Genomic DNA, 21,025 nt, shown 5'->3' with positions numbered 1-21,025 from the left:
TGGTGATTACGTTTCCCCTTTGCCCTGGAACTGCGTCCCTATCTTGTTGATTTCCCTAAACACTTGTCCACCTCTTTGTAAATAGCTCTTGATTACACTCTCTCCAGTTTCCCAATTTGTGCTTCTGTTTCTGGATGTGCCTTACTATCCATTTACCTTTGCACCCACCCCCCGCCAGCCATCCATTCATCCATCCATGCACCTTTCCGCCCACCATCCACCTCTCTGTCCATCCGTACCTGTTCACTCATGATCCATCCATCCATCCATCCACCCATCCGACCACCCTTCCCTTCCCCTTCTGCTCTGCACATGCAGATTTCACTGTGGATGCTCAAACCTCAGCAAACACTAAGCACTGTGGTTCTGGCTGTGGCCAGCTTTAGGTCCTGTGCCAAGAATGTAGCAAATAATACACAATGCTTATTCTCCAGAAGCCGGTGTTATAGTCCACAGATACGGATAAAATATATCCACTCCATTCCCTGATAGTTCTCTGTATCCAGTAGCAGAACAAAAGAAAAACCTGGGGAATTACTCAGCACCATTTGGAGAGGGATTAGGAGGTACTTTCTGCACTCTGTTATTTTTTTAATTTTGAAGTAATTTGGCTCTAAAATGTTTTGTTTGTCTTCTAGGAGACCAGATTAAATAATCAACGTCTCCCTCTGAAAAAGGTTCCCAGATGGCCAGATGCCACCTACTATATCCTGGGAGGGTGGCTCTTCCTTGGCGCCCGGAGCCAGGCCTCCATCACTCTGTGGTCCACCCAGAAGGGAGACAAGTTCTGAGACCAAACATGGGATCAGGGAAAGGGAGGCAAGCCGGAGGCCACTCGGATTCTGGGCACAGCCCTAGCAAGGGGTTCTTTGAACAGTGACTGGGTAATCTGTAAGGGGCTGAGGAGGTAGGACAGGTTTGCAGAAGCCCACTGAGGAGCTGCGCCCCCTCCAAGGTTGACTCAAGTTGAGTCAACTCTGTGGGCCTTGGCTGAGCCCCGCAGATAGCAATTTACCATGCCAGACCTGGCTGCACATGGATAATACACTAGCTGCCCCTGGTGGCTTCGTAACCTTTTTTTTCTTTTCTTTTCCTTTTTTTTGAGAGAGTGAGAGAGCTCACGAGAGGGGAGAATGTCAGAGGAAGAAGCAGACTCCCCGCTGAGCAGGGAGCCCAATGCGGACTCCATCCCAGCACTCTGGGATCATGACCTGAGTTGAAGGCAGTTGCTTAACCAACCGAACCACCCTGGCGCCCGCTTCATAACTTAGCTGTATTGAGAATGATGCACGGGTTCGGGAGATTTGCCTAGGTCATGCCTCCAGTGGGCAGGTGTTAGCTGAGATTTGTTTAATAAATACATACCGAGTGTCTACCATGTGCCTGGCATTGTCTGAAAGTTCGACACAACAGATGCAGAGAGACAGCCTCGAACTCTGGAGGGCTTCTGCTTGGGGACGAGGGAGAGATCAGCTGTGGGAGGAAGGGGTATACGATGACCACACAGGTCCCCCTCCACGGGCTCCAAAAACTACAGAGAATTGAATTGGGTGTGAGCTCTCACAAGGCAGAGATCCTGTCCTATATTGTCTGCACCTCTCCGGGGCTCAGTACACAGTAGGTGCACTTGACAGCAATGAGTTGATTCTGACCTGGCCATGAAGCGCTACGGAAATGGATACATGGGGAACAGTCTGCATTCAGAATGTTACGCTAACAGGCAATCAGCAAACCGGCTGGGTGGAAAGGCAGCTCCCTCCCCTCTCTCTTCCTGTCTATCTCTATGGTGACCATCACTGGGACTGGTCAAGGTCAAATGTGGTCAACCTAGCATCAGTCCTTCCAGGAACTCCAGTGGCTGTTTCTTGGGTTTTATAGCACCGCATGAAGATCTTTCGTATTTCACATGATGAATCTCCACGCACGATAGCAGTCTTTTTGCTATTGCACCAGTAGGATAAAAACATTGCATATATTTTTAAGGAAGGAAAAGCATACCATCTCTTTACCATAGAACTGATTCAATCTTTGCATTTCCCTTCCAGCCTTTGTCTGTATGCGTGCACTTTTTACACTCAGTGGTACTCACACTGAGCATACCATTTTGCATTCTGCTTACAAAGCCTTTTTTTTTTTTTTTTAAACCTTTGTTCTTTCATATAGATTCTGTGCTTGGGGCCAATCTTTGTTGGCCCATCAGTTTTCCTCTTAGGAGCACGTCACTGAAAAGACAATGGGGACATTCTCATTGCTTGCATTGGATGTCTGTGAAACGCTTTGTTTTCTGGAGCTCTACAGACTAGGGAGTTAGCACAAGAGCAGAACAGAACAGACTTTTCATGCAGATTATTTGTATTGTTATCTAAATAGGGTGTTCTATCTGCATGGGAGGAAACCTCCCAATAAATCAAGTAGACACAGAGCTGGTGGTGAATCCGGAGTCTGTCACTCATTCGTTGTGTGACCCTGGGTCCCTCACCTAATTCTCTGCTAAAGTTGGCACGGGAGCGTCCCTCTTCCTGGGCTGGGAGAGAAGGTATGGGAGACACAGCCTGGGCTTTGGCCCTTAAAGCGTGTGGTCTGTACAACTAGAGGACGACGCTCCCTGTGTGATGCTGTGATGGACCCTGAGCAAGTCTCTCGGAGCCTCAGTTGGTGCATATGTGAAATGGGGAAATACAAGTCCCAGTGAACTGACCAAAGAATGAATACGAAAGTGCTTTGTTAATTAAAATGGCGTCTGGTCCTTGCTCTACTCATCATGTATCTGTTCTCCCTTGGCTCCAGAATGAGGTGAGCAAGTCCCGGGATGAGTTCAGAAGTGTGTCCTCCTACTGGCAGCACAGTGGCCACCGACTGGATCGGGCCAGCAACTTCCAGAGACACTGTCCTTGGACCCCAGCTCCAAGTCTGAGCTGCCTCAGTCTCCCCTAGTCATCTGTGTACACTGCCCTTTCCCTGGGGCCCCATTCCTGGGCAGCTTTAGCTGAGAAGCTGCGGATTCCATCAAGAGCCAGGCTTTCAAAGAGCCTGCAAGTAAGTGGGTGCACAGGGTAGGGGGGGTAATGGGCCCAGGACAGCCCAGCTGACCCCAGCCCTCCCAAGGGGTGGGGGTGGGCAGGCACAGCTCCAGCTGAACCTACCTGACCGGAAGTGGGGGTTGACAGTCACCTGCCCTTCCTCCTTGGCTTTTTCTCTCCTCTTCGTTTTCTTCCTTCCCTCCTCCCTCCTCTACCCACTTTCCTCTTTCATCTCACAATGCTTCCTGCCACCGGGCCCTACAGACACAACTGGCAGCCCCCTCGGTGGGCTGGGATCTGCTGCATGATTCTAAACATTGTTTAGAAACTTCTAAAACAAAGCAAAATCAATGATCAAGTTTTGACCCCCCCCTTCCTGCAAAAAAATTTTTTATTTTATATTTTTTTGGTTAACTACTGCTGGGAAAGGAAACCAGGGAGAAAACCATTTGCAGATTATCTCAGACTTTGAAGTGAGAACCGCAGGCCTGACCCCAGTTCACCTACAGCTGACTGTAAACAGAAACCACAGCCTCCATGAGCGATGTGAAGCAAGGCTCACACCCGCACACCCCAGCACCCCCTCACCAACCCCATGCTCAGCTGCCCCCTCACCCCTGCTCAGAGCCCCACACCCTCCAGAAACCAGAGACACAACAGCCAAGGGGTGCTCAGACCTTTCCCTTTTCAAGACTTTTTTATTGGAGTGGAACACATCCGCCAGGAAGCACACTGCTGATCGCCTTCCCCTGGTGCGGGCCCTGGGCTCCTTCCTGACACTGCCCACACGTTACCCAGCGCCATTTTCCTCTGCGCATCCAACTCCGCACTGGGTCAAGCTCCGTGAAGGCAGGCCCTGTGTGTTAGGATGTGAGCCAGACCTTGCTGTTTGCCGGTTCTGCCTCTGTTTCCTCCTCTGAGACGGCCTCTGGGTTTTGTTGGGTGGAACTGTGATCAAAGGGCCTTGTCCTTCCTTGGTCCTTGATGACAAAAAGATGGAAATGTCTGGAACCAGGTTTTGAAGAGCCTGTCCTCTCGCTCCTTGGGTTTTCTCCTCAGAGAAGCTGGCTCTTCAGCTCTTCTGTCAACACTGTGAGGTACCCAGTCGGAGGGCCCTTCCACCTCTTACAGTCAAAGAACCCAACCAAAGATGGTGCTTTCTTCGACTTCATGCCCCCAGATACGGTAAGTGGCCAAACACATAGCAGGTCTCAAAGCCATTGGGTGGAATTTAGTGGTGCTGAATTCCCTTTCAGTCTGTGGCCTACAGAGATACAACCTAACAGGACTCTCACCCCACCCTGCAAGCCTGGTCCCTCCTTTCTCAGTAGGTGTGGGCCCCGTCCCGAATGAACCCTGTGGAACTCCGACCAAGCTACCCACTTCCAGTTTCCCCATCATCTCCTGTCTCTCTTCTCAACCTCTGACCACCACCCAGTTCTGCTTTTCCCAGGAGATCTAAAGACATTAAACAACACCACTTGAGTATATCAGCTAACAGAATGCACAGAAAATCAAATCAAATCAAATTAAAAATCAGAAATAGGTTGGGATCTTTTTAAAACGTGGATTTAGAAGGGAGGTTTCAATATGGGCAACTAAGTCACAGGTCCTGACTGGGGGAAGGCACGAGGTCCCACGCCTTTTCTCTCTTTCTCAGCCTGGCTTTCCTCTAGCATTTACTGTCAGCGCTACTACAAGAAAAACCCCTGTTTCTTCTACTCACACTCACACCTACACTTCTGGTGCAAAATGTGTGGGTTTTCACCCCCCACTAACTAATTCTCCCAACACTCGGCACCATCTGGGTTCCTACAGTTAATTCCGTTTGGACACCGACTCCCTGTGGTTAGTGCAGATCGCAGAGACGAAGGGCGGGTGCCACAAGACCGCCTTCACTTCCGATGCCAACAGCAAGGAGCGGAGCCCCAGCTTCGCCTGTACTTCTGTCTAATATTGCTACAAGCTGAGGGTTCCCATACCCGCCCGCAGGTTCAATAATCCGTTCTCATGGCTCGCAGAACTCGAGGAAATATTACACACACCACTCGCCAGTCTACTAGATAAGGAAGGACACAGGTGAACATCCAGGCGAAGGGGTGCACAGGGCAAGGTCCAGAAGGGCCCCAAGTGCAGAGGCTTCTGTCCCTGTGGCCTTGGGACATTCTGCCCTCCCACATGAGGGTGTGTTCCCCAAACGGGAAGCTCTCTGACCTGCATCATGTAGGGATTTTTATGGCTGCTTCATCATGTAGGAATGATCCATTATTAACTCAATCCTAGCGCCTCTTTCCTCCACGAAGGATGGGGGCTGGGGCCGAAAGTTCCACACTTCTAATCATGGTTTGGTTCTTCCTGGTGACCAGACCGTTTCCGAAGCCACCGTGGAGCCCAGGGAGAGTCGTCTCATCAGAACAAGAGATGCTCCCCTCGCGCAGGAAATCCCAAGGGATTTAGTAGCTCTGTGTCAGGAACCGGGGACAATATACATATATGTTTCTTATTGCACAGTTACTCCTAGAGAAGTTAATGAATCACAAATGTGAAGGGACTGTCTATCGTTGTCTGGTATTGTCACTTAACTACTGAATGCCCATGTGACGTTTGAGTACTTTACTTTCTTTTATAAAAATTTACTGATTTTTATTTTAAAGAGAGAGAGAGAGAGAGAGAGCCTGTGAGTAGGGGGAGGCGCAGAGGAAGAGAGAGGGTCTCAAGCAGACTCCCCACTGAGTGCAGAGCCAGACACGGGGCTCGATCCCACAACCCTGTGATCATAACCTGAGATGAAACTGAGAGTTGGGCGCTTAACCGACTGAGCCACCCGGGTGCCTCTGAATGCTTCCCTTTCTTTTTTTTTTTTTGAAGATTTTATTTATTTATTTGACAGAGAGAGATCACAAGTAGGCAGAGAGGCAGGCAGAGAGAGAGAGGAGGAAGCAGACTCCCTGCTGAGCAGAGAGCCCGATGCGGGACTCAATCCCAGGACCCTGAGATCATGACCTGAGCCAAAGGCAGCGGCTTAACCCACTGAGCCACCCAGGCACCCTTCCCTTTCTTAAACTCACACAAGGTAGAGATTTGTTCCGTCATTTTTGGACAGAACAGCTGCCCAGTAGAAAAGCAGTGGAGGGATCATTGCTTGCCTGAGTCTATTACCGCTTTCTGCCTTTCTTTCCAAGTTCACTTTTGTTTATAGACATTTTCTCTACATACAAGTAGAGAAAATTGCATATGGACCACCAAAATCTATCACCCCCTTTGTGCAATGATCATTTTGCTCTTCTTGTTTCGTCGACATACGCAGTAACAGTTTTGTTTTTTTTCTGGAGTAGTTTAAAGCAAATCTTAGTCATCATGAAATTTTAAGACTTCAGTATAGACTTCTAATAGGACAGGATTAAAAAATACTTTATTTATTTATGAGAGAGAGAAAGAGAGAGCACACACATGTGCTTATGTGGGAGGAGGGGCAGAGGGAGAAGCAGACTCCCCTCTGAGTAAGGAGCCCGATGCAGGACTCTATCCTAGGACCCCATGATCATGACCTGAGTCGAGGGCAGACACCCAACAAAATGAGCCACTCAGGTGTCCTTCTTAATATCATCTTAATACTTGGGCCAGATGCAGTTTTCCTCAACTATCTGAAAAGATTCTTTTTACAGCTGTTTTGTTCAAATTAGGACCCTTAAAAGAGTGCATGTGACACTGGATTGGTATGTCTCTATGTCTGTTTTCATCTCTAAGTTTCTCTCTCTCCCTTTTTTTTTTAGATGCCGTTTTTTTGGTAGGAGAAGCCGGGTCATGGTTCCCGTGGATATTTTCCATGGTTCGGATTTGGCCGGTTGCACCTGCATGGTAACATTTGGCAGGTCCCCCGTCCCAGGTTGCCAGATGTCTGTGCCGCCCTGGGCCTCCTGGTGTGGGCCTGCCTTGTTTCAGAGTAGCTTCAATGACAAAAGTTGTGGCCCCATGTTGAAACAAGGAGGACTAACTCCCGGGAACCCTTCACCAGGGACAGATACATTCCCCAGCTTCCCCACCTTCTGTGGGCCCTGTTCTAGATGGTTCTTCAGAGGGTCCCCAGCCGGACCGAGCCCAGTCACCCAGGGGTAACCATCCCTGATTGGTCTTGTTATTAATGTATTAATAAAGGGTGACCAACTGCTTTGTTTCCTGTTCCCTCAGGTTTCACTTTCCTCATTCCCTCACTTCTTCCAGGGACCATCTCCCAAGTGAAACCCTCTGCCCCAAACCCTCGTCTCAAGCCCTTCCTCTGGTGACTCTAGAGGGTTGGCCAGATTTAGGTTCCTTTTCTTTTTCTCTTTTTGGTAGTTTGGCGTCTCAGGTGCTGCAGTGTGCTTTCTGTTGTCCCTTACTGCCCCCGGCAGCGTGTCCGATGGGGTCCTGCTAGTATTTGTGCCTTAGAATATCAGGGATCCAGCGGGAAGCTTCAAGAGCCTTCCTCTAATCTTACCTTGCAACCATTCTGGACGGACTCCCCCTGCATTTATAGCTAAGCTCTTCCACTGCTGATAGATGTTTTCTGCTTTTAGGTAGCACGCTTTCCGTTCAACAGGAGGTGACGTGTCCGGCCCCCCTCATGTGTCTCTCAAAGCAGCAGCATTTGGTTCCCCTCCCCTCCACAGAGCCTTCGTGCATGAGTCATTTCTGCTGGGGGTCTGTGTGTTTTCAAGTCCTCGTGGACGGAACACTTGGTATCACAAAAATAGAAGCTCATCCAAGGTGTGTTTTGCTCAGCTGGCTGGCTGTTAACCAGTTCATGGGAGGCTTAGCACCTTGTAATGGAAAAGCAGAGGGGGGACTACGGTGGCTGGGCGAGGGCATGAGTGTGGGCATGTGAGTGCGTGTATGCACGCGTGCGTGTGCATGTGCACACAAGACCTCTTTCCCCTTGGGTGGTACAGATCACTCCCTACTTAGAATCGTTTTTCCTTCTGAAAAGCCTTCCCCCTTCTTATTCCACTCATTAGCCCCAAGTATCCACCCCCTCCCTGTGCAAAATGCCTGAAATGGAACACGGTAAGGTAGAAGGTAGCTCCGTAGTGAAGATAGCATGGGATTTTGAGTTAGACGATCTGATGGTTCACTGTGTGACCCTGGGCAGTCGCTGAACCACTACGGGCTTGATTTTTCTTCCCTTTAAGTTGGGTATAATAAAACTATGTGTTAGAACACTTTAACTTAATAAATGAAATGAGAGTGCATTATGAAAAAAAGAATACTGTCAATAGTAAAAGCTTGTATGAACAAACGGGGATATTTTCCTGTCTCAGTGGGGATAGATTTTCAATATTTCCTCGGACAGGTTTTGATAGGAATAAAGGAAGGAGATCAAACCAGACAGGGTGCTTAGTTGCGAACAACAGGAGCAGACTCAGCCTAAGCGAAGGAGACAAGACACTTTTCAACAGTCTATCGAGAGGTTTTCAGACCTGACAGGTGAGTTTGAGGATCAGGAAGGAGCAGCTCTGGGCAATGACCACAGTCATGGCCAAGACCGTGCTATGGACTTGGGACACTGGCATGGCCACTTGTGAGCTCGGGACGGTGCAGCTTGCTCTGGAATGAAAGGTTTGTGTCCTGGGGCAGTTGGTACCTCTTGCTACCAGATGGTTCTCTGTGGGCCCTGTTCCTTTGGCAGCATCTGGGTGGGCCGCTGAGGGGCCCAGTCACTGTCTGTGCCCCCTTGTGGGAAGCTGGGTCTGTGGGCCACTGGTGTCTCCATGTCCATGGTGGGAAACACTGAGGGAGGAGATTCCCAGATCAATAAGCAGGAGCACCAGTGGGATGAGGTGGCAGGCTGATGGAGGCCAAAATAAACACTGATGCTGTCATACTATTGATTATTGATTATTGACCAAGACTTCCTGACAGATACTTGTCGAGGAACAACAGTGGCTGAGTATCATGGAGGCCAGATAATAGACAGGACATAGGTCATTTCTTTTTTCTTTTTTTAAGGTTTTATTTATTTATTTGACAGAGAGAGAGAGAGAGATAGCAAGAGAGGGAACACAAGCAGGGGGAGGGCCAGATGGAGAGGCAGAAGCAGGCTCCCCATTGAGCAGGGAGCCAACTCAGGACTCCATCCCAGGACCCTGGGATCATGACCTGAACCAAAGGCAGATGCTTAACAACTGAGCCACCCAGGTGCCCTGACATAGATCATTTCTGCTCTAAAACAGAAATCATGTAAACAATGGAATGCCACAGAGTGAAGTCATTTGTAGCCATTACTAACAGTTCTTATGAAAATGTGGGAAGATGCTTTTGATATATGCTAATGAAAAGCAAAGGAGCAGGCTAACTTGTATCCGTACTTGATTAGAAGTGTTTAAGAGAAAAAAAAAAAAAAGAAAGAAGTGTTTAAGAGAATTGTGTGTATGGGAACTAATGTGCAAAATAGAAAAGAATTATTTGGGGTTGGGATTATAGGTGATTTTTATTTATAAACACTTTTTCCTGAAAGGAACTTAAGAAATGCAGCAAGGATTCTGAGATACATACTTACAGGCAAAACAAGAACTCCTTGAGGAATGATGTTACAGTACCCAAAACCTGACCAGCATCCCCGTGTGCTACACCAAGAAGGATCCAGTTGCAAAGTGGAGGGAACAAATGCAAGTCAGAGGTGCTGGTAATGTGGACACCTGCCTCTCTCTCTCTCTGCCTTCAGAAAAGTTGATTCCCAAGACTCTAGCAAGTGGCCCCTTGCTAAACCCTGTGCAATGTTTCTTTGCTGCTAGGACTCCTTCACCCTTCTCCTGCCAGATTTTACAATGCGAGTCTCCTCATCCAGTGCCCCATCCCTGATCATATTTGTGTGAATTGTCCTCAGTCTGGGAGGAGAACGCTGCGCTCTTGGCTGGAAACAGGCTTATTTCTAATTTGTCCACTTCCGTTTCTCTTGAGACCATGATCCAGCACTCATCCTGCCTCTGAACCCACCAGCCAACAGACCTGACTTCTACAGGAGAAAAATAGATGCTGTCTTCTTGACATAAGAACTTCAAAATAACACAGGCTGTGAAGTGCTGAGCTGCCCCCAGCTTATGGCCTTGTTTCTTTGACAGACGAGGCATTGCAATACGTACAGTTGGCCCTCCAGGCGGTAATCTGATTATTGCCAAGTGCTAGTCGCTGTTGGGAATTTGCCACATGGAAGCCCACTTCACATAGGCTGGACAGGCAGAGGCTTCAATTAACAGTGGCTTTTGTAGAAACAACTACACGCACAGGATCACTAAAGTCAAGGTCACGGGGTTTGCTAGATCCAGTCAGAGGGCATTTCCAAGAGGTGGCCCTCCGTCATCTACTGGCTGTATGTAAGCTCTCTGTCTCTGTCTCGAAGTTCTAGTCAGCCCCATAGCGGCTACCTCTCCTGTTTCATCCATGACTTGAGAGGTGGAAAATGTAACTCAGTATCACTCACTAAGACGTGCAGAGAAAAGTAAGTGCAATTTTTAGATTTTCCATAATTAATATGGTCTTCCTCCTGGTACCCTCTCTCCTCCACCCTCCACTTGCTGATTAATGGCAACAATTAATTTACTACTGAATCCTGTTTAAACATGGTCTGATCTGTCCATTTAACTGGACCTGTTAGGGAACTTCCATTTGGATAAAGATGGTCAATTGATAAGACTCTTATCCTTTTGCCTCTCGGGCTCTGAGATGGTGTATGGGTGTATGGAGAAGACTGTACCTTTGTTTCTAGCCACAGTGGGGACTTGGGGTGCCCAGTGATGGTGTCCTCTCCTCTCTGTCCCTGGCTTATAGGTTTGGTCTACCTGGACTCCTCCTGCTTGCCGAAGTCTGAAGCTAATGGAACTTGCTACCTGGCTTCTGCCTACTTGGCACGGGTTCGGCCGGGCACCCTGACTGCAGATCCCTGACTGTTTGCCCTGTTTGGCACCCTGCCATGCCTGGCTTCCCTCCTCAAGTTCTGCCACGGTTCTTGTCCTCCTGTCCCGACAACCTCCTTAGGTAAGGCCTTCTGACTTTGATATCACCTTAAACTGGTTGGGTGCTCTCTTTCCCTGTCCATGTCTGAGCTTGGGTAGTGGATTTTGGGAATCCCATGTCATGTGCTTTTTCTCCTCACTATCTTCCCTCTCTTTCTTCCATCCATGAAACCAGGGAAAGGGTGGACTTTTCCTGTCCTTCCCTTACCTCATATGTGTCTCACTGACCCTCCAGCTAAACTTCAGTGATGAACTAGATCTCTCCTACAAGCCTCATGGGAACTCTGTAGACCACGGGGGAGAACTCCAAGCTCCCATATTTGATACACCAAAGGAATAAAGGAATTTGGAAAATCTTTTCCTTAGATAACAGCCTGACTTGCAAAACAATTTCCTGCTGCCAGAGATTATTTTTGGATATAGAATCTCAGTATTACTTTATTACCCATTTTTTGGTTCCATTTGTAACAAATTCTAAACTCCCTCCGGGCAAAGGTCTTTGTACTTGTGAAAACACCATAATTCTATTTTGGGAATCCTTTATTTGGCGCTCAGTCTGTCTAAAACTGGGCTTTTCCTCTCCCATTGCTGACTTCATTTTCTTAAAGTTCTACTTTGATCGTGTCACTGTCCCGTACAAAACCCTTCAACGGCTTCTCCTTGCCTTGGAACCAACTCCTGGGGCCCCGCCCCTCCATACCTCCATCTCCCCAGACTCTCCTTTATAACTGTCTCTTTAGCAATACCACCAACACTTTTTGCTTGCTTTCTTCCAAGTCTCTGCTCATCTAAACATCCTCCCCCCTTCTGCCTTTTGAAATCGCAACATTTCCCAAAGCCCTCAGCCAATACCATCTCCTCCGTGATGGTCTTCAGAGCGTCTTGGTGACCCTCTCCCTTCTGTCCTTCCATAGCTCTCCTGCTGGACACTTAACCCAGCCTGCTTCATTGAGTTGGCACAATGGAGTCTGTACCGTGAAGGTGGTTATTTGTGACAGGGAAGCATGTCAGAGTCCCAGAGTCAAGCTGGTTAAAGCAGCGATTGAAAGACAGAATCATCTCCTAGGCAGAACCTCTCTCAGGAAAGGAACAGGACGAGCATGATTTCATGACTTGACTGTAATCCATTCAGTGGAATTAATGGATGAAATAAAAAAAAAAATGTTTCAGAGGAAGTGAACACGGACTATAGAAAAGCAGGGGTGAGAGAGGCCATCACAGGCAGTGTGTCTTTGGCCCTGACCAGGTGACATGAGCTCAGCGTCCTCACGACAGCCTGCCTTGCAGCGGAAATGAAGGTGTGTGACAAACATTGCTGATGACATTGGCCTAGTCTCTCACTCCTCCACCTTCCTCTGGCATCTGCCTCCTATGTAGACACCCTCAGGGGTGCTGGCGAGTTGATCCAAACATTCTGGGATGCTAGACAGCCGTCTTTGGGTCTTTAGCTCACACACGGGTGACCAGCTAATCTGCCAGTCTCAGGAGCTTGGTCGTGTGAACCAGTCTCAGGTGTTTGCCTGAGATCAGACACCGAATGTGATGACCATGTCGATATCATGTCTGCTGGGGGCTTTGTGTGGGCTGTGGTCAGCTTGCCCGGGGAAGATCTCTGCAACAAAATACAGCACCCGTCTTGTTTTTGTAATATTCTAGGATGTTTAGGGCAGGAAGTGTACCTGCTACTGGTGTGTGCCTTTGTAGCAGGTGTCCCACGCCCTTGCATTCGATTATAGGCATCCAGGAAATAGTTGCTGAACAGACCTTAGAAGCTGCCTCCCCGGGAAAAGGAACTTGCTGAAGTCCCGAAACAGCAGTAGCAATGGACAATTTGGTCTGGAGGTAAGACCTATAAAGACAAAGTGTGGGCCTTAGGATGGCCATGTGTGTCCTCAGGGATGTGACCCAGCAAGAGAGAAAATTATTGGACAAGCTGGAGGAACTCCATTTAACAATGCTCATGGGGCACTTTGCATCCCAACAGAAGTGCACTGATGAGTAAACAGTCTCTAGCCAGGGACCCAAAGTGGCTCAGAGAATTCAAGACCAAAGAACCATGGAGGAAATTTGACCAGGATACATTCCCACCGTAAAGGACAGGCCCAGGCTGAGGACAGGCCCCTCAGGCCATGGACAGGCCACCTCATTCATGTTGTCTATGTGACTCGGGTTGTTGGCAGGTCCCGCAGGCCCCCACTCTCTGTCTGGGAGTGTACCTCTTCTCTCACGCATACATTTGCTCCAGCTCTCATTCCCTTGCCCTCAGACTGAGGCTGCCTCCTCCAGCTGGGACCTGGTCTTGCTTCCAGGGGACAAGACGCAATGCTCTTCTGTTACTTAATTTTTCTGCCGTTAACCCTTTCTATCTTGATTACTGTTTAGTGAAACCTTGTCTCCAGAGATAGTTTCTTCTTTAAAACCACACACTCTTAGAAAAACACAAATCACAAAACTTAAAATATAGAGGTATTAAGCAATTGTACAACAAAGTACACTAAATTGAAAATAATAGATTATTTGCAGGGTTGCTGTTAAAATTTCAATTTACACAAATTTTACTTGGGTACAAATGGCTCATCTGAGTGAAAAAGAAGGGACTCCATGGGGTGTCTGAGTGACTCAGTCGGTTAAGCATCCAAGTCTTGATTTTGGCCCAGATCATGATCTCAGGGTCATGGGATTCGAGCCCTGCATCAGGCTCTGCACTGGGCATGGAGCCAGATTCTCTCTCTCCCTCTGCCTCTCCTTCCTGTCCCCCTGCTCTCTGACTCTCTGTCTTTCTCTGTCTCTCGGAGGAGGAGGAGGAGGAAGAGGAAGAAGAAGAACAAGGAAGAGGAGGAGGAGGAGGAGAAGGGATTCCACATACACCCTGGTGGGTTTGGGGTTCTGGACGAGACTTCCACAGGGAGCTTTAAATCAGGGTCTTCTGTTTTGCAGGGACTAATGGGTCACTACGGGGAGGATACCGTAGGTGATCCGGGCCTGAGATGGCCATATTGCAAAGCCCTAGAGAGGAGGGACTAGAACGGGGACCGTGCTGAACCCTGACCGTTCCCACTAACGGACCGCGCAACAAGGGAACACAAGAAGAAGCCATGGATGAGGGAGGTCTTCCATTCAGCTCTAGAACTTGTCTTCCTGCGTAAAGAAAGGCAGTCTACAAAACATCCCCCAGGCCCTGCTGCTGTGACCGACATGTAGAGAGGAAGGTTTTCAGAATTGTTCCCCCTGGAAGGAAGTGCCCGGAGAGAACAGCCATCCCCACGTCAGCTTCAGATCCACACACAGATCCTGCAGGACAAATGGAAACATCCAGGCAGGAGGACGGCGGATAAAGCCCCGGCCACTGAGATGGGACTTGGCAGACAGAAAGAAGGAGACCTCTCTGTAGAGTTCATGGACACCAACAGATCCTGTTTCGTCATGGTTTTTTGGGGCTGGAATGGATCAAACACCAAGACGGTGATGAGAAAAACTGACCTGGGCTGGAACTGGGAGACGGCACCCAATGCCCCCCACTGGGGGTTTAAGCAACACCCACCGGGGTGATCCTGGCTGGTCATGCCAGACTCCCTCTGCGGTCATACTTTTATTCTGCTTGTGTGTTTATATGTACGTTTATATCTGGAGCCACCTCTAAATTAAATTGAATTTTTTCACATTAAGACACTCATAATTTTTAAAATCTTTTATAAAGTATTTGTATTTGATGTACAATGAATCAGCATGAAGGCAGGGACGCTGGATGACCCCATTCAAGAAAATTCGTTTAATCCAACCTAACGCAGCCTGTGTCCGCTGCGTCCTGATGGAAATACCAGTGGCACCTTTTGTGGCCTCGTTACTGGCTCAGACTGAGCTGGTTAGAGCAGACTCGGCAAGAACAAGAACCCTGGCCAGATTTCCCTGGATGGCGCCCCAGTAGAGCCTCCGGGGACCCATCTTGCCGTCTCAGACACAACGAGGCAAAAGGCGTGACCTTGCCGTTCTCTGTGGATGTTCCTGTGTCTGAGTAATCAGAAACACACATGCGTAAAGAGACGCACCTGACCCGTCCACTCTAGAGCGTGGGGACGATTTTCTGCAGCTACCCTCTTCGCTCTCAAGGTACAAAGTACGAGACCCTCTGTAGGAATTGATTGGGAAAATACATGTTGTGGCCGCTGCGTCCCTCTCTGGAGGGGAGCCTGGGAAGGGCAAAGTCTGTTGGGATGGCCTCTGTCTTGTCCTTGCTCATGCCTGGCCTGCGTTTGCTTTCCTTGGGCTGGGGCCAGACCCTATTGGAGGATTTGGTTTGCTGACTGGCAGGTCCTTCTCGGGGGCTGTCTGGAGACCCCGAGGCTTGGGTAGAGGAGCTGAGGCAGTGCCTGGCGGGACTGCGTCCAGGTTCTGGTGACTTGAGCCTGAGGACGAGACAGCCACCTGGAGACGGCTCTCGGCTTACAATGTGTAGATTTGAAACCACAGTCAGCAAGTTTACACTCTGCTGCCTTCGACTCTCTCAGCTTTGTTTCCTTGAATGAAGAGTAGATATTTACTCTACTTACAAAGTAAACCGTTTTAGGCAGCGGACGACTGACAGAACATTCCCGACTCTTGGGATGGCCCGGAAGACTCTTCAGTTGCATGATCTTATTTTCCAGAAGGAACCATGAGCCCCTCCTCATGCCTCGGAGCCTCCTCTGCCCAAGTTTTCTGGACTTCTGGCGTTTGCTGCACTTGCTGTGGGCAACGCCCCCTCCCACAGGCAGCTCCCCCGCCCCAGCCTCAGCCTGGCTCCTACTTCAGCTTCCTGGCCCTGACCTGGGATTTCTGGCTCTTCCTGACAATGTGTCTCAAAGCCCTCTGGTCAGCACAGAGATGTACAAGCTCTTTCATTTTCTCACCATGACATATTAAAGGCATTTGAAGTCTCAACTTAGAATTACTCCCTCGATACCTCTTAATCCTTCTCGATACCCTCTGGGCAGCCATAGCCAGCGGGGCAAAGCCATTAGTGACTCTCTGACTATGACACAAAGTGGCTGATGGGTTTCTCACAGGCCCTGTCATTTTTTATTTTTTTTTAAAGGACTAAATGCCACATAAACACCACTACACGTCTGGCCTTAGCAGAAGTTCAATTGAAGTGCAACTTTGCTGAGATATGCGGGTTTTATTTTATTTATTTGTTTATTTTTAAAGATTTTATTTATTTATTTATTTGACAGAGAGAGAGAGAGAGAGAGAGAGAACGCACGCAAATAGGCAGAGTAGCAGGCAGGGGGAGAGGGAGAGGGAGAAGCCGACTCCCCGCCGAGCAGGGAGCCCGATGCCGGGCTCGATACCAGGACCCTGGGATCGTAACCTGAGCTGAAAGCAGATGCTTAACAGACTGAGCCACCCAGGGGCCCCAAGATGGCTCTGTCTTTGACAGCCATGTCAGTCGTGGGTCAGTGGCCTGTAGGTGTTGTGAGGCGGTCATCAGGGTCTTCCAGGGCTGGCGTTGGTGGTGACAAGACTCTGAAATAAATGGAGGTGCTCTTAAGACTCATCAAATCCAATTCCCCAGTTTGATAGTCAGGAGAGCGGAGTCCCAGAGGGAGGCAGTGGCTTGCTCTGTCGTTGTGACCATCAATATCATCACCACCGTCCTCTACCATCTATCTAACACTACGTAGCTGACACTACGAAGAGTAAGGTGCAGTCTTGCTCTTGAAGGGTTTGCCGACTGTTGCAATGATGGCTCTTGCAGGGAGTTAGTAGCCAAGCTCTGACTAGAGCCCAGGTCTCCCTCTGGACTCCTGGGGCAGTGCCTTTCCCATTACATCCTCTTCCATCACCAGGGTCACATGGGGGTGAGTGTCCTTAGGTGACAGGGCAGCTAGGACTATAGATCATTACAGGTGAAATGATGACGTCCTTGACCTCAGAGGGGCTCCTGGCTCAGTGCTCAGTTCAGATGTTGGAGTGGGGTCTGGGCTGAGTGCCTGACAAGATGAGCTATAAACATCACCTAGGGAAGGATCTCATTGGCCCAGCTTGGATCATGTTTCCACTTTTGGGCCAATCATCTGTGGCCAGAGGACGGAGTCAAGGAGAGTATGGAAACTCCTGTCAGAATCAAGTGGTTGGAGTCAGAGGAACAATTGTCAAAAGTAGGGATTTTTTTTCCAGGTGAAGGAAGAGGTACCAGGCCGATAAAGCCGTAAGTGTCCTCTACGATTGTAGATGCTCACTCAAAAGGATACCAAGAATGTTTAAAGAGGAGAGAGGTTCTGCCCCATTGGCGATTAGGGATGGCAGACTAGACATGACCTTTAAGATGGAAAACAAAGGGAGAGTGTTGGCAAAGTTAGAGAGGCAGGAAACAAAAGGCAAAGCAACACATAGGAGGTAGTAAGCTTTGTCTAGAAACTAAACTGGAGACCAGAAAGGGAACAGTGTGTGGGAAATGAGGTTGCAAAGTCAGATCGGGGCTAAATCCTGGAAAACTGGATGCCAGAATTTGGGCTTTAGTTTGTAGCCATTGGGAATAGGATTACCAGATGACATACAGGATGCTTGGTTAAATCTGAGTTTCAGATAAACAGCAAGTAACACGTGCATGGACATAATGACACTAGACAATTATTCATTTAGTATCTGACCTTCAGACTGAACCAGGCATTCTGCATTTCTGTTTGCTAAGTCTGGCCATCCGAACCGGGGAGCCAGTGAAGGGGTTTGAGCCAAGACATACATGAAACTGTTGATTCAGTCCAAACTCCAGCACCTCTTAGGTCTAGAATCTTGGGCAATGAAAACTGATGCCCGTCATCACAAGGCCCATGAGTCAGGCCTTGTGAACCGCTGGGGTTCCTTGAACTCCCACAGCAAGACTGAATTCCCATCGTGGGGCAGGAGCATTGAATTCACTCTTAATGTCTTAATGCTCTCAGCTCTGGCACATCCGTCATCCTTTGTCACTGTGGTAACTCAGTTGGAGCCATAGAATTCAATTAACCAAATACCCCGTTCCCTTGAGGATGACTCAGGAGTCACACTCCTCGGGCTAGCTGATGTCATCCACAATTGATTCCCTCAGAGAGTCTGGATATAAATGCAGGCAGAGATGAACGAAAAGGAACCACACGTTTACAAATGTGTCACCTGCTCTTCTTCCCCCGTCCTTCCTCCACAGCTGAGAGGTCACAGAGGTGGCTTCAGGAAGCCACACAGCCCTGGACATCCTGGACAGCTGTGAAGAAGGACCTCAGCCATGTTCACAGCCAGGCCCCTGGGGGAACTGTTACCCACACACCCACCTGCAAACTCTCTCCACAATTTTCACTTACAGCAGCCCAGGTCAGTTGCGGAAACACATCCTCCACAAAGGAGTGATTGAGACGACCTGATCCCAGCTTCTGGCTTCTCTCTGCTCGGCCCTTCACACTCTCCCCATCACAGCAAGATTTTAAAAAACCAACAACAAAGGAGATGGCGTTTGGGATCTTGCTCAGATAGTCCTAGAAGTTTCTAGAAGCTACCAGAAGCTTCTTCCTCCAAGTGGCCTCCATTTTTGCTGCAGTCCCAAATGATTCCATACTCAGAACTCCTGAGGTGTGAGCAGCTGACCACCGCCTGCAGGAAGTCCCAGGCCCATGTGCTCTGGCCTCCTTCCACAGCAATGCCTCTCCTCACGTGCTCATGGCCACCTGCCGTCACAAGCCACAGTACCCCCCAAGCACCCCGCTTGCGGGCAGATCTCTATGCCCTTGTGCACGTTCTCCTTCCCAGCCTAGGGTCCGCTACCTGCCCTCACTGAGTCTTCAGCTCTCACTCACACATGGGCTCCTCCAAAGGTAGACTTCTCCCCCTTCAGCCCCCTACCCTTCCTCCCTGCAGACCCTGCCCACTCTGTCACTCCCAAAAGGTGCCCCCCCCCGTCTGTTTATATTCCTGTCTTATCTGTGGGGCTGCTCAAGGTCAGCACGTGTGACCTTCCTCTCTGTTCTCGCAGGGCCTGACAGAGTGCTAGGTACAGAATGGCGCTCAGCACCTATTTCCAGCTGGTTTGAAAAGTAATTCCAGTATTGCAGAAGGGTCTGAAATAAATAATAAATAAAACAATAAATCCTGTTTCCTGTCCGGTCTCCACCCCACTCCTCAGAGGCATTTCTGGGTGTTCGCTGTATGGACAAGCAGACCACACGAGCCAACGTGCACCCTGCAGGTCACACAACACTCGCGGTTCGCTGCTTCCCATTTTGTTTTTTATCAGTGTATTTTAGAAAACTCCCATGTCAGTATGGCTAGATCAGCCTCATTCTTTCTATAGATAGCATAATACACGTAAGCGTAAAGAAATGTATTTACACGATCCCGTATTCACGAAGATGGAATTTACATTTTCCCTTCTCGTATAAAACAATGCCGTAGGGAGGGTCTCCCTTTTTTTAATGTACCTTTCTGCCCCCGGGGCAGGGATAGTCATCAGATGCCTTTCTAGAAATCAAACTCCCAAGACATAAAAAAGGTATTTGGAATTTCTCAATGCTCTGCAGAAACACGGCAGCCAATTAAATTCCTGGGTATGGAGTATGAGTGGCTTTCTCTAGAAACCCGGACCATCGGGATGTCTGATCAAACTGTAATTTTTATCAGTCTGAAAAATGTAACTCACTGTCCCGACCCGCACTCATTTATTGATGAGGGAGGTTGACTTTCCAGGCACTTTATCCATGTCCACTTCTCTTTTATGAACTGTGTCATTATGATGTCCTTTGTCCGTTGTCATATTTGGTTATTTCTCACTTTCCTATTGATCTGTAGAAGTCCGTCCTTCCTATTTTAAGGACATTAGTCCGTTTTCATATATGCAGTGAATTTTTTTAGTTTTTAATTTTCTTTCTTCTTGCTTATTTTTGACACACCAATGTCTTTTTTATTTTTTAAGATTTTATTTATTTATTTGACAGACAGAGATCACAAGTAGGCAGAGAAGCAGAGAGAGAGAGGGGGGGAAGCCGGCTCCCTCCTGAGCAGAGAGCCCGATGCGGGGCTCGATCCCAAGACCCTGAGATCATGCCTGAGCGAAGGCAGAGGCTTAACCCACTGAACCACCCAGGCGCCCCCCAACACCCAAGTCTTAAGTCAGTAGGTAACTCTATCAACGTTCTTGGGGCTTCTGGGAACGTGGGCTTATTACACAGAAGTAAATAAACGGAAGAATAAACAAGTTCCTGAGGTGCCTGTACCACATTTTAGAATTTACACGCTACATTATTATTTTCTCATGTGTGACGTTATGTCTCCAACTACATCGAAAGCTAGCCTCGCTGTCGCTGCTTCTCCGTCCCCCGCAGCGCCCGAGGCACTAACACTAAGTGCTTAGGTTTTGCCCAGATACCACGCAGGCCCCAAGGCCCGGCTCTCTGGCCTCACAGACCTCGAGGGCCCAGCCCCGCTGGGCACCAGCTCTGGCTTCCTTCCTCCATGCACAGGGATCTGAGCAGCAGGGAGAAGCCCAGCCCAGGCTAGGACCCCTCTGGGCCCCAGACTGGGAGAGTCTGAGCCGCTGGGCCCCCATGCCCGGGTCTCAGCAGGTGGTGGGGCTGACATGCGAGGAGGCCGGCAGGTGGTCAGCCTTCACCGACCACCATTCCTTCTCGAATTCCTTGCTGGCCTGGGGTTGAGGGGCAGCTGCTGCCTTCAGGCCAACAATGGTGATGCTGTGGTTGGGGTACACACAGCGGGCGCTCTGCGTGGGTCTGGCTGCTTCCAAGAACTCCCACTGAGTTCTCCTTGTCTCCCGGGCTTGGCCTCTTTCCCGACCACCTGCCTCCCTGCAGCCACTTCCCCTTCCATGCCCACAGGTGTGGTTGTTCTAGGTCTGGACCTCAGACTTATGCCTGAGCCCCAGCACCTGCCAGCGTCACCCTCCCCCTCCCGCCTGCCAGCCTTAGGCCCGGCTTTTCCCTAAAGGGACGTGGGACTAGTGGATGCTCCTCCCACAGCTTACCTGGTTAGTACATATCTTCGTACGATTAAATGGCC

The 21,025-nt window shown here is 49.2% G+C and overlaps 1 long non-coding RNA gene across 9 annotated transcripts; it reads left to right on the top strand.

Moving 5' to 3' along the window:
• Positions 1 to 3,662: 3,662 nt before the first annotated feature.
• LOC116596216 lies at positions 3,663 to 19,090 on the top strand. Of its 9 annotated transcripts, none has more exons than XR_004288069.1 (7): positions 3,663 to 4,205; positions 6,794 to 8,483; positions 9,514 to 10,494; positions 10,824 to 11,030; positions 11,923 to 12,306; positions 12,745 to 12,850; positions 13,946 to 16,083. It is a non-coding gene; the product is annotated as an uncharacterized LOC116596216 (long non-coding RNA). The 9 variants fall into 9 exon arrangements; XR_004288068.1 differs by lacking the exon at positions 11,923 to 12,306 and having other exon boundaries at positions 9,514 to 9,668; positions 9,957 to 10,494; positions 13,946 to 16,081; XR_004288064.1 differs by lacking the exon at positions 11,923 to 12,306 and having other exon boundaries at positions 6,794 to 6,878; positions 7,670 to 8,483; positions 13,946 to 16,078.
• The last annotated feature ends 1,935 nt before the right edge of the window (positions 19,091 to 21,025 follow it).

The sequence above is a fragment of the Mustela erminea genome, chromosome 7, assembly GCF_009829155.1.
Source record: "Mustela erminea isolate mMusErm1 chromosome 7, mMusErm1.Pri, whole genome shotgun sequence".
Taxonomy (NCBI): domain Eukaryota; kingdom Metazoa; phylum Chordata; class Mammalia; order Carnivora; family Mustelidae; genus Mustela; species Mustela erminea.
Note: the sequence above shows the minus strand (reverse complement) of the source record. Positions and strands in the feature narration are given on the sequence as shown.